Source organism: Odontomachus brunneus, unplaced genomic scaffold, assembly GCF_010583005.1.
Source record: "Odontomachus brunneus isolate Ranch 3 - 2012 unplaced genomic scaffold, Obru_v1 Obru_scaffold_291, whole genome shotgun sequence".
In the NCBI taxonomy this organism is placed as follows: Eukaryota; Metazoa; Arthropoda; class Insecta; order Hymenoptera; family Formicidae; genus Odontomachus; species Odontomachus brunneus.
Genome location: NW_022639741.1, coordinates 139,502 through 148,910, shown reverse-complemented (window position 1 = coordinate 148,910; position 9,409 = coordinate 139,502). Strand labels below are relative to the sequence as shown.

General features: G+C 44.6%; 1 protein-coding gene across 1 annotated transcript in view; it reads left to right on the top strand.

The window, feature by feature from the left end:
* The window catches only part of LOC116853234 (lachesin-like), a 177,412-nt gene that overhangs the window by 81,164 nt on the left and 86,839 nt on the right, over window positions 1–9,409 (top strand). The window lies entirely within an intron of this gene.

Genomic DNA, 9,409 nt, shown 5'->3' with positions numbered 1-9,409 from the left:
ATATATATATATATATATATATATATATATATATATATATATATATATATACATAGTGCGCGCACAACGTACTAATGAAAAACGAAAACGACGGAAATGAAAGGGGCTACTAACGAATCCGCCTGTATCCGTCAATAGAGTACAGTTCCGGTATTCTAAAGTTGTCTCTTCTGTGTAGTACTATAGCAAAATAAACTCCAATTTAAACTCCGTTTAAACAAATTCGGTATAAGATCGATTTACTATCGCGAATATCGAGTGATATTCTACTACATCCAGATCGAAATATTACTCACTGTGTCGTTTCTCTATTGTCATATTTTACAAATTTTACAGATTATAAAAGTGTGCTTTCAAATTGAAATAAATAAAATTCTAAAATAAATGAAAAATCGACTAACACAAGTAGAATTCATAAAAACGTACTCAAATACAGATTCGCCGACTAATCATTTCCAAAATATTCAACTTTTCAATCCGCAAGCTAAGTTCCCTTAAACATTACACAATTTCATGACTAATAACTCAGAGAGCACAAACAATTAATGCTTATTTTGAATACAAATATTTATAATTTATAAGAAGCACGCTGATAGAAGGAATCGAAGGAAGTTCGCGTTCCGACGCCTAAGCATTATGAAACATGGACTTACTTTTGCTCCAGCGCTATCAGCTGTTGACCATAAGTGCGTTCGGGAAGCTCGCTATTAACGCTATTCAACGCTACCGTGTCATTCTATCCTTGTGGTATCCAAAGAGCGATAAAGATAGAAGAACACGATAGCGTTAGTAGCGTGCTCCCCGAACGCACTCCATGTGTTCAATCGACACGTGGTCACGCGTGCGCAATGCGACTCTGATGCATCTCACGTTTAAAGGGATATTTTAAAAGCCTTAGCTCGGGAACTAATAATAAATTTTTGTAAGAGTTCCCACAGTTATTTTTAATAACATTAGTGTCACAGAGAGAGAGAGAGAGAGAGAGAGAGAGAGAGAGAGAGAAATTCGAATAATAAAAAATTAAGCAAGAAACGAAGGCAGAAAATGAGCGCGGAAAACGTGTGCGAGAGACATCCTCAATAATCGTGGATAATCCGAAGAGCGGATTACGGTGCGATGTGTTTTTGTGCTCGGCGATAAAACGATAATAAAATCGTCAGCGCGCCTAAATCAATTTTACTGACATATGTTTACAGGCAGGACTTCTTGTAGAAGCCATTAGTCTTCAGCAAAGAAGGTTTGGTCTCTTGTTATCGGCAGCGTACATTTTATATATGGCCCGGTGCGGTGCAGATTGCGGCCGCGGTTTAACCGACGATAACGCTCCGCTTGCTCGATACGTAATGTCGGCGATATTTCGTGCCACTCGATCGCGGTGCACTCGTACAATTCTTCCCGCCGTAAGGCGAGTATTAACGCTTTACCGACGGGACCTTTTCCCTGCGATCCGGTCGCGAGGGTTGTTCCGATGAAATGTGAGTGTGCCCGGTACCAAGCGTCACGTTTACGTAAAGGATTAACTCTAAATTTGTAACCGTTCTTTTTACTTGCCGAACAAGTTTTCGCGATTAACTCGCTAGACTTCATTCGCCGTGTAATTATCGCGCAATTAAATTACCGTGATATAGCGCGACAAGTTCTCTGGGAACGTTACCGCTGCGTAACGCTAAATTTCGTAATTGCGTCGCAGTCTTGCTTTTGATCGATACAGCGGCAGGTTGTATCCAATCGACATCGCCCATCTTTGATCAACGAGGCTGCAAGTTAATACTGCTCTTTCAACAGCTGCACTAAATTAGGACGTACGCTCGTGTGTCGTACGTTGCTTTGAGCGACGGGTGAGAATTTATGTTAAACCGTAATTGCCATTTTCGATCAGCCCGGCGGCGCATATGGCGAATTCTCTCTCCCTTTCTCTCTTCTTCTCGTCCCTCCCCCCTCCTCTCTCTCTCTCTCATCATTTGCAGTAGCAACAGCCGTTATCTAGTCGACTAAAGACCCGACTCTCGCTTTGTCAAATAAAGGAAAAATTTCGTCGATTTTCCTTAATTGTTCGTTCATCATTTTCTATACCCTACCGAGTCATATCAGTATCAATCTTGCGTTACCATATTCGCGCACAATCGTATTATATTTAAACAAAAACCATGTTCGCGCGCGATGCGTCGCTCTATTCATCGGGAGAATTGCCAGACACGAAGTGCGTATATGTACGCGATGTTATTACACTTGATACACCCGCGTTCTCTCCGAGAAAGCCTGATATATAACTCGCTAAGCACGAAAGGGTTAAATCAGCGCGCCATACGTCTCCCCAAGCTTCGAGCGAGGTTCCTGGGGGTTGCTGTTGACGAATACGTTACATATAGGCGACGTGGGCGCACGTTTGAAGGACGACCTCGGACGAGAAAGGTGACTTTGGCAAGCGGGATAAAGAGGAAACGTCTGAATAGCAGTGCCGATGAAAGGCTTTGTAAGATTGATAGAGCGGATCGGAGACGAAGCGTGACTGAACAAAGCGCGGGATAAAGGCCGCGCCAGGAATCCCGGCGCACGTTGCGAAAGGTTAAGACGAATTTACACGACTCGGACTTGATAACGGTACGAAATGGTTACATCGGCTAAACGAGTTTCCATCGAAACGTACCACATTCGGTCCAGGGCCTACGCGGACCGAGCGAGTCAATCAGTGTGACCGACGTGGTTGACCACCGGGATTCTTTTCGATAACAAGATTCGCCGAATAACAAAAAGATCACGATAATTTGTCCGTTAATGATTATCCCTTAATTATTTATTCGTAAATTATCGTTCATACGAGAGTTTACATTTCTTCGAGTTCTTTTAATGATAACGTTGCTTCGACTCGCTGCTATCTCGCGCCAATTAATTTATTCGATAGAGCGCCGTGTAAATTCATTTTTAACCCTTTGGGGACGGAGCCGCTCGACGGGCTATAAGGAAGATAAGACTTCATCGCTAATGGCCCCTAATGTCTTTGAATGAAAACGTGACTCTTTTACTATACCTATGCGTATCTTATCGCTCAGAACGACAGACGTCGCGAGCCTTGCAGCTACGAACTAATTTGGGCGGCTATATGCCGACACGCGTCCGGAACGGTAAAACGGCTTGGGCGGCTATATGCCGACACTCGTCCCCAAAGGGTTAAAAGAATGCGTGGCACATTTCCTATTCGGTGCGAAATAAAAGTCGCGACAGCTGGCGTCGTTTGTGATGATAAACAAAGAGCCCCGACGCGCCGCGGAAGGAATTGAATGAATTACGCGTTCCCGTTCGCCCTTTATTTTTTACGACGCGGTTTTAATTGTACGAATCGCGCGCGCACTCTCGTTTCGAGGAGCACTCTATATTTCTCTCGAGGATGTGTGCGCTTTTCTACTTAGCGGCAATCGTATTTTCTCTCTGTCTCTCTCTTTCTCACTCTATTTCTCTTTACTGTAGTACAATTAACTCGAAATTTTTGTTGTCGCGCGAAACAAAAGTTCCGTTCGACACATGCAAAATTAATAATCAATATCATATAAGTCTTTCCGCGCACATATATGTGTGCGTCAAAATGTTACAATTTGCTTTTCGATATTAATTGCAAAACGACGAGCGGATTCTTCGCGACATCAAGTACAAATCGAGCCAGTAACGCCACGATTGACACTTGGCGAGAGATTAATTCCGAGTAAACATATAAACCGTGACAATTGACGTATCGCGCCGACCGTAGTAGCTATTAGCGGAGCGCGATCCGGCCCAAACGATTCGCAGTTTCGATATGAGCCATCGGACGATCACGCGAGTGCACAGTTATGCGCGTCACACAGTCTGTCGATGATTTATCCGGGAACTGCCGATAACCGAACAGTGGTCTTCGCGGTGATTAAATCGTCATGCGGCCGTTGGCGTGACGTTATCGATGCCGCGCGCAAATCACAACGGAGAAAGGCAAAGGCGACTTTGAACGACGTAACAATGGTGGCAGTTACAGAGGACCCGATACAATTGGCAGCCCTCACGTCGGCGTGCGCGGTTTCGACGGGATGATCCAAGGACGAGCGGATAGAGGCCAATGTTGCGACCAGGCTGCGATGCCGCGCGTGCCACGCAAACACGCCAAATCCGCTCGTCCGATCGCTCATTCCGGCCTGGTTCGGCCAGGCTGTCCGATCTGCTGATGCCCCTATCCCGATGCCGGAAACCGATGCAACCCGACGTCCGATTGTTCGCCGACAGCGGCTATGATTTATAGGCGGTCAAGCCGATACTGCGTGCGAGTCGATGAAAGGGAATTTTATGGCCGAGGTCGAGACAGAAAAGACGCGGTGTCCACAACACCGAAAGTCGTCTTCGACAGAGCGACACGCTGGTAGTATCGCGAGAAGAGAACGGAATGGCCGGCGTGACTGTCGAGTCACTTCGTGTATGTGTGATCAAATGCACGGATATAAATATTCTTTAGAAATTTTTGTTATATCTCTCTTTCTCCCTTTCACGTGCAAAAAAACATCATTTACTCGCGGTAGTTGAAAGCTGCGAAATAAATCGGCGAAATACGGCATAAATCCGATACTTGACAGTGTATCCTTAGCGGAGCCGCACGCAAAATATTTTCCAACGCGCCGCGTTTATTTTGCTCGCTCACAACGCTACCAGATTAATAGTCGATCCGCCGCCATTAATCCGCAAGTTTGTCCGGGCTTTAATTTAATCGCCGTAGCGAAGGATAATATTTTGTTGTCGCGGCCGAACGCGCATCCGGGCGGATCGCCCGCGCGTTCGATAAATTCATCCGACGTCATTAAATTTTGGAAGAGTTCCCGAGAGATATTTTGAAGTTTCGTGGCCGCGCGCTGTTTGCCTGTCGTTCGCATGAAAACCGGATTATTTGTCGCCGGTCCGGCACATAATTAAACCACCGGCTCGTCCTAACCCAGGGTTAATCTCCTCCCAATCCACACTTTTCGTACCTCCAGAACAATTAGAGTTGACAACAATAAGAGAACATCGACATCGACCGTGCTGCACATTTTGAAACTTTTGCTCCAGTAAGGCAAAAGTTTCCTTCCCGCCCTCCACTCGCCAAATCGATTTTCCCAACTCTCCGCGAAGGTCTTAGGCAACAATCTCTTTCATCGCTGATAAGAGGCGAAGAAAATGCGCGTTCAAAAATTTTTCTCGGTATTGCTAAAAGAGATTCGCAAGTATGCTTATTTCGTGTTCACAAGAACGGACTACGCGGCAACTCCCATAACAAGCTGCCGTGAAGGTAAAAAGGAAAAAACGAGTACAGTGTGCAAGTCCTGTACGCGCAACCTCGTAGCCACAGCGGAGGTGTAGGAGGTGTAGAAGAGCGAGCGAGTGAGCGAGCGCGCGTCGGATCGGGGCGATATTTTATACGCGTACAAAACAGCTTGAGAGAACAATAAGTATGAACTATTTGTCCGGCAATGCAATATCCATTCGCTCGCGACACATAGCATTATCGATGGATGCTTGTAAATTGTAGTCGAGTGTTGACCGCGGCCACGACGACGCTCGCTAGTTGGCCGCGCGGCATTGTACATTCCGCGAGGGTGGCGACCGGGGTGGTCAAGCGCCAGAGACAAGAATGCACAGGGGCGATCATTCGTCCCTTTTTTTCCCTTTATTTCATTGGGGCGCCTTGCTACACGATACGCCATGGTTGAGAGGCACTATGAAACGTGACCGACATGAATATAATCCCACTCACCCGCTCGCTCGCCCATCCGCTCGCTCTCATCGTCGTCGTCGTCGTCGTCGTCGTCGTCGTCGTCGTCGTCGTCACTTTGCGGTTGCCACGCGAGACGCTATCCGCATTCCACTGTCCTCGCTACAATATGATCGCGGCAGACACCGTGACGCTCGTTAATACTTTTCAAACCGGCTTCTCTGACGTGTCGCGCAATGACCGTTCGTGCGAGCTGTGCATGAATGTGTGCAAGCTGTGCATGGATGTGTGCAAGCTAACAGCTTTACTGTTATCCTTTTATGCATGATGTAGACTCGGTCACGCCTTACTACTCTCTCTCACTAGATTGATAATCGTTAGAATTTCGATCAGCTGCATTCATTTTTAGTTACATATTTCTTACGACTGTTGATTAATCGAGAAAAAGGGGAACGTGGTCGAAATGTTACTTCTTTCTTGAACACGTTCACACTTTTTGGATTAACGACACGTAGCTAGAAACGGATGCAGCTGGCCAACAACTATCGATCTACTGATGGTAAAGTATATCCGCGGACTGAGTATTTTCCCTTGCTAACACATCGATGCCGTCTATCAAGATTCAGAGTATATCTCTCGCGTCATATTATCTACATCTATTCCCCCCCTTCTGATTACGACCGCATTTCTAATTCCTGACTAATATATCCGACAATCGGTGGATTTTACTACTACTTGAGTGAATCAGATGAGATACTCACAAATATAAGAGACGTCGACTCGACACGTCCTGACAAGCATCATTTGCATATGACGAGGAATGATGAGATTACTCCCAAATAACGTACTCACGATACGTCTCGACGATCGCATATCATTATTTTCGACACTCCCGATACTTATTTCCGCACGAGACTCGCTTTTGACAGAAAACAGACGCGTGAAATGCGGAACGATGTCGATCGTTCGTAGCGGCTGGTCGACGCAAAAGAAAGATGGCCGTGCGGAAAATTGGCGCGTGACGTGAAATTATCGCGCTTCAACAACGACGCCATCTGTAGGGTCCGCGGCTGTCTTATATTCGACAGATCGATCTGTTCGTTCGATTAACAATCACCGACAATTTTCTACCAGTCATATTCGTTTCCAGCTACGCGTATCTTATCATATTCTGTTAATTAATTCACATTCCTGCTTTCTGGATTAATCGCGAGAAATATGTAACTAGTTATGAATGCACGGGATTGAGCGTATTTATAGTTCACTTTTTTCGATGAGATGTATAAAATATGTGAGAAATATGAGTAACTGAAATATACGCGGTATTACCCGAGTGTTTTATTAAAGATTTTGTAAAAATATTGATGACGCGTTGCCAATCATGCAGAAATTAGCAAACGTTTTAATAATTTTCTTTTTTCATATAAATTGACATTTAGAAATAATGAAGATATATGATGTTTTTTGTCACACATGTTGACGTGTCTCGATTTGAAAGGCACATTTTCCATTCACAACCTACGCAAATCGAAAGCATCATTAAAACGTGAAAAAAAACAGATCGGAACCGATACTCTTTCTTTCTCTCTCTCTCTCTCTCTCTCTCTCTCTCTCTCTCTCTCTCTCTCTCTCTCTCTCTCTCTCTTTCTCTTTCACGCGCACATACCTACGCGCGAAGCCCGCGAGTATTTGTCGCAGGCACGACTCTACGAAGATTAATACGAAAGGTCGTGGAAAAATATTGAACGGGAGAGATATCGATTCGATCGCATTTTTCAGCAGCAGGGCAAAAATCCTTCAGGACGACAGAGAGAAAGAAAGTAGCTCTGAGAGGGTAAGCGAGAAAAAGAGAGAGCCCCATTCGATGGCCAAAAAACATAATTTATGACACGATACACTCGCGCAAGTCATTAATCTTTGTAAACCGTCGGCGAGCACGTTTCCACATGACCGCCAGAAATCTTGATAGGAAAACTCACGTTAACACGTTCGGTGCCCGACGTATGACTCTGTGATTATCGTTTCGTCACCTTTCAACGTCATTTACGCACAATTGCTTGCTCCTCGCTCTTTGTTTATTTGCTCTTATTGGAACGGATTTAACGCGTCAACTGGGAACTGAAATCGTTGTTGCAATAACAGATGCCCTGTCTCATGAGAAATAAAAAGAAATGTCGGATTTCTAGAGAACACGTAGCGACCAATAATTGAAAGAATAGGTTTAGAAAATTTAAAAATGAGAGAGAGACAAACAGACAGTGAGAAAGAGAGAAAATTTTATCAATTAAAGGTTTTTACTTTGTCACGTCGGGTTTTTACTCCGAGCCATGCCATTTGCACGCACCGGCGATGCGCAATTCGTGCATGCGATGGGCTTTCCGACGCAATTTTCAAAATAGCACTTTCAAAGCGAGCCATCGACATCGTCGCCGATTCGCGCTTCGTTCGTAAAGAGAGATGAGAAGAAATTCGAGCAATTTCCGACGACACGATCGCATGCTGCCGTGCTTTAAAGCGCGAATTAATTCGGCGCTTGTAATTAACCGTAATTCCATTGCGTTCTATAAATAACTTATCGCGACATGGTTGCGTCAGTGTCTAATAATAATTAATCCCGAAGCGAGCAGCGATGACGACCGCGCTCGTATGAATGTAAATGGATCTTCGGCGTGAAATTTCGATGCGACAGACGGAAATTTTAGTCCGGCTATATTTATACGGCAACGATAAGTCCGCAATTTAACGTGTACTCTCGCGTGATTGCATTATCGCGAATTTTCAGTAATATCCAAAACGACGAGGACGAGTACAAATATAAATGCATGCAAATGCACGTAACGTAGATGCTGCGAGGATTCGCACTTTAGTCTTTTTAAGTACTCAAATTGCTGCAGTAGCTCCACTTTGTAGGATAATCCTTCCTTCATATATATTCTTCACATAGAATTACTCCCCCCCTAAAAAAATTATTCCGCTCGCGATTAACACTCTAATATTGTGAAATAAAAAGATCATTGAACGCCAAATTACACCTATCTCGATAAAAAAACTTCCTTAAACTCCAACAATAGGATCCTGATTTTGAACTTTCTTTTATCGATAAAAGTGCCTCTTTTTCTTTAAATGTAACTTATATAACTGGTTTATGAGCACACTCAGAAAGGCGCTTCTATCGATAAAAGAGAGTTTAGGATAAGGGTCCAAGTACACGATAATACCGCAATAATATTCCATACGCAGAAACGTATATATTATAATACGCCCCGGTTCTCCGTTCAACGCGAATCGCTTGAGGTGTAATACGTAGGCTACGTGTAGCCACCGTATCCTTCTACTCCTGAAGGACCCTTTCGAAGCAGTCGAAGTTTCCTATTTTGGACTCGGAACATCTCGAGTGCGCTTGTCTCGCAGCTGCAGGGTATATCTTATACAGACCGTATTTCCGCTATAAGTGAAGGCAAGTTGGACAGTCGAGACGGGGCGCAATGGATCCAAATGGTAGTACGCTCGGCAGGTATAGTTACGATCCGTCCGAATGCAAGGTACAAAGCCTTCCATACGCTTCGTTGCTCGTAATCCTTGCGACATATGCGCACGCTCCGAACAAGCGAAACTAGACGAATTAGATTAAGCTTAATATATAAGTCGCTCTCTCTCTCTCTCTCTCTCTCTCTCTCTCTCTCTCTCTCTCTCTCTCTCTCTCTC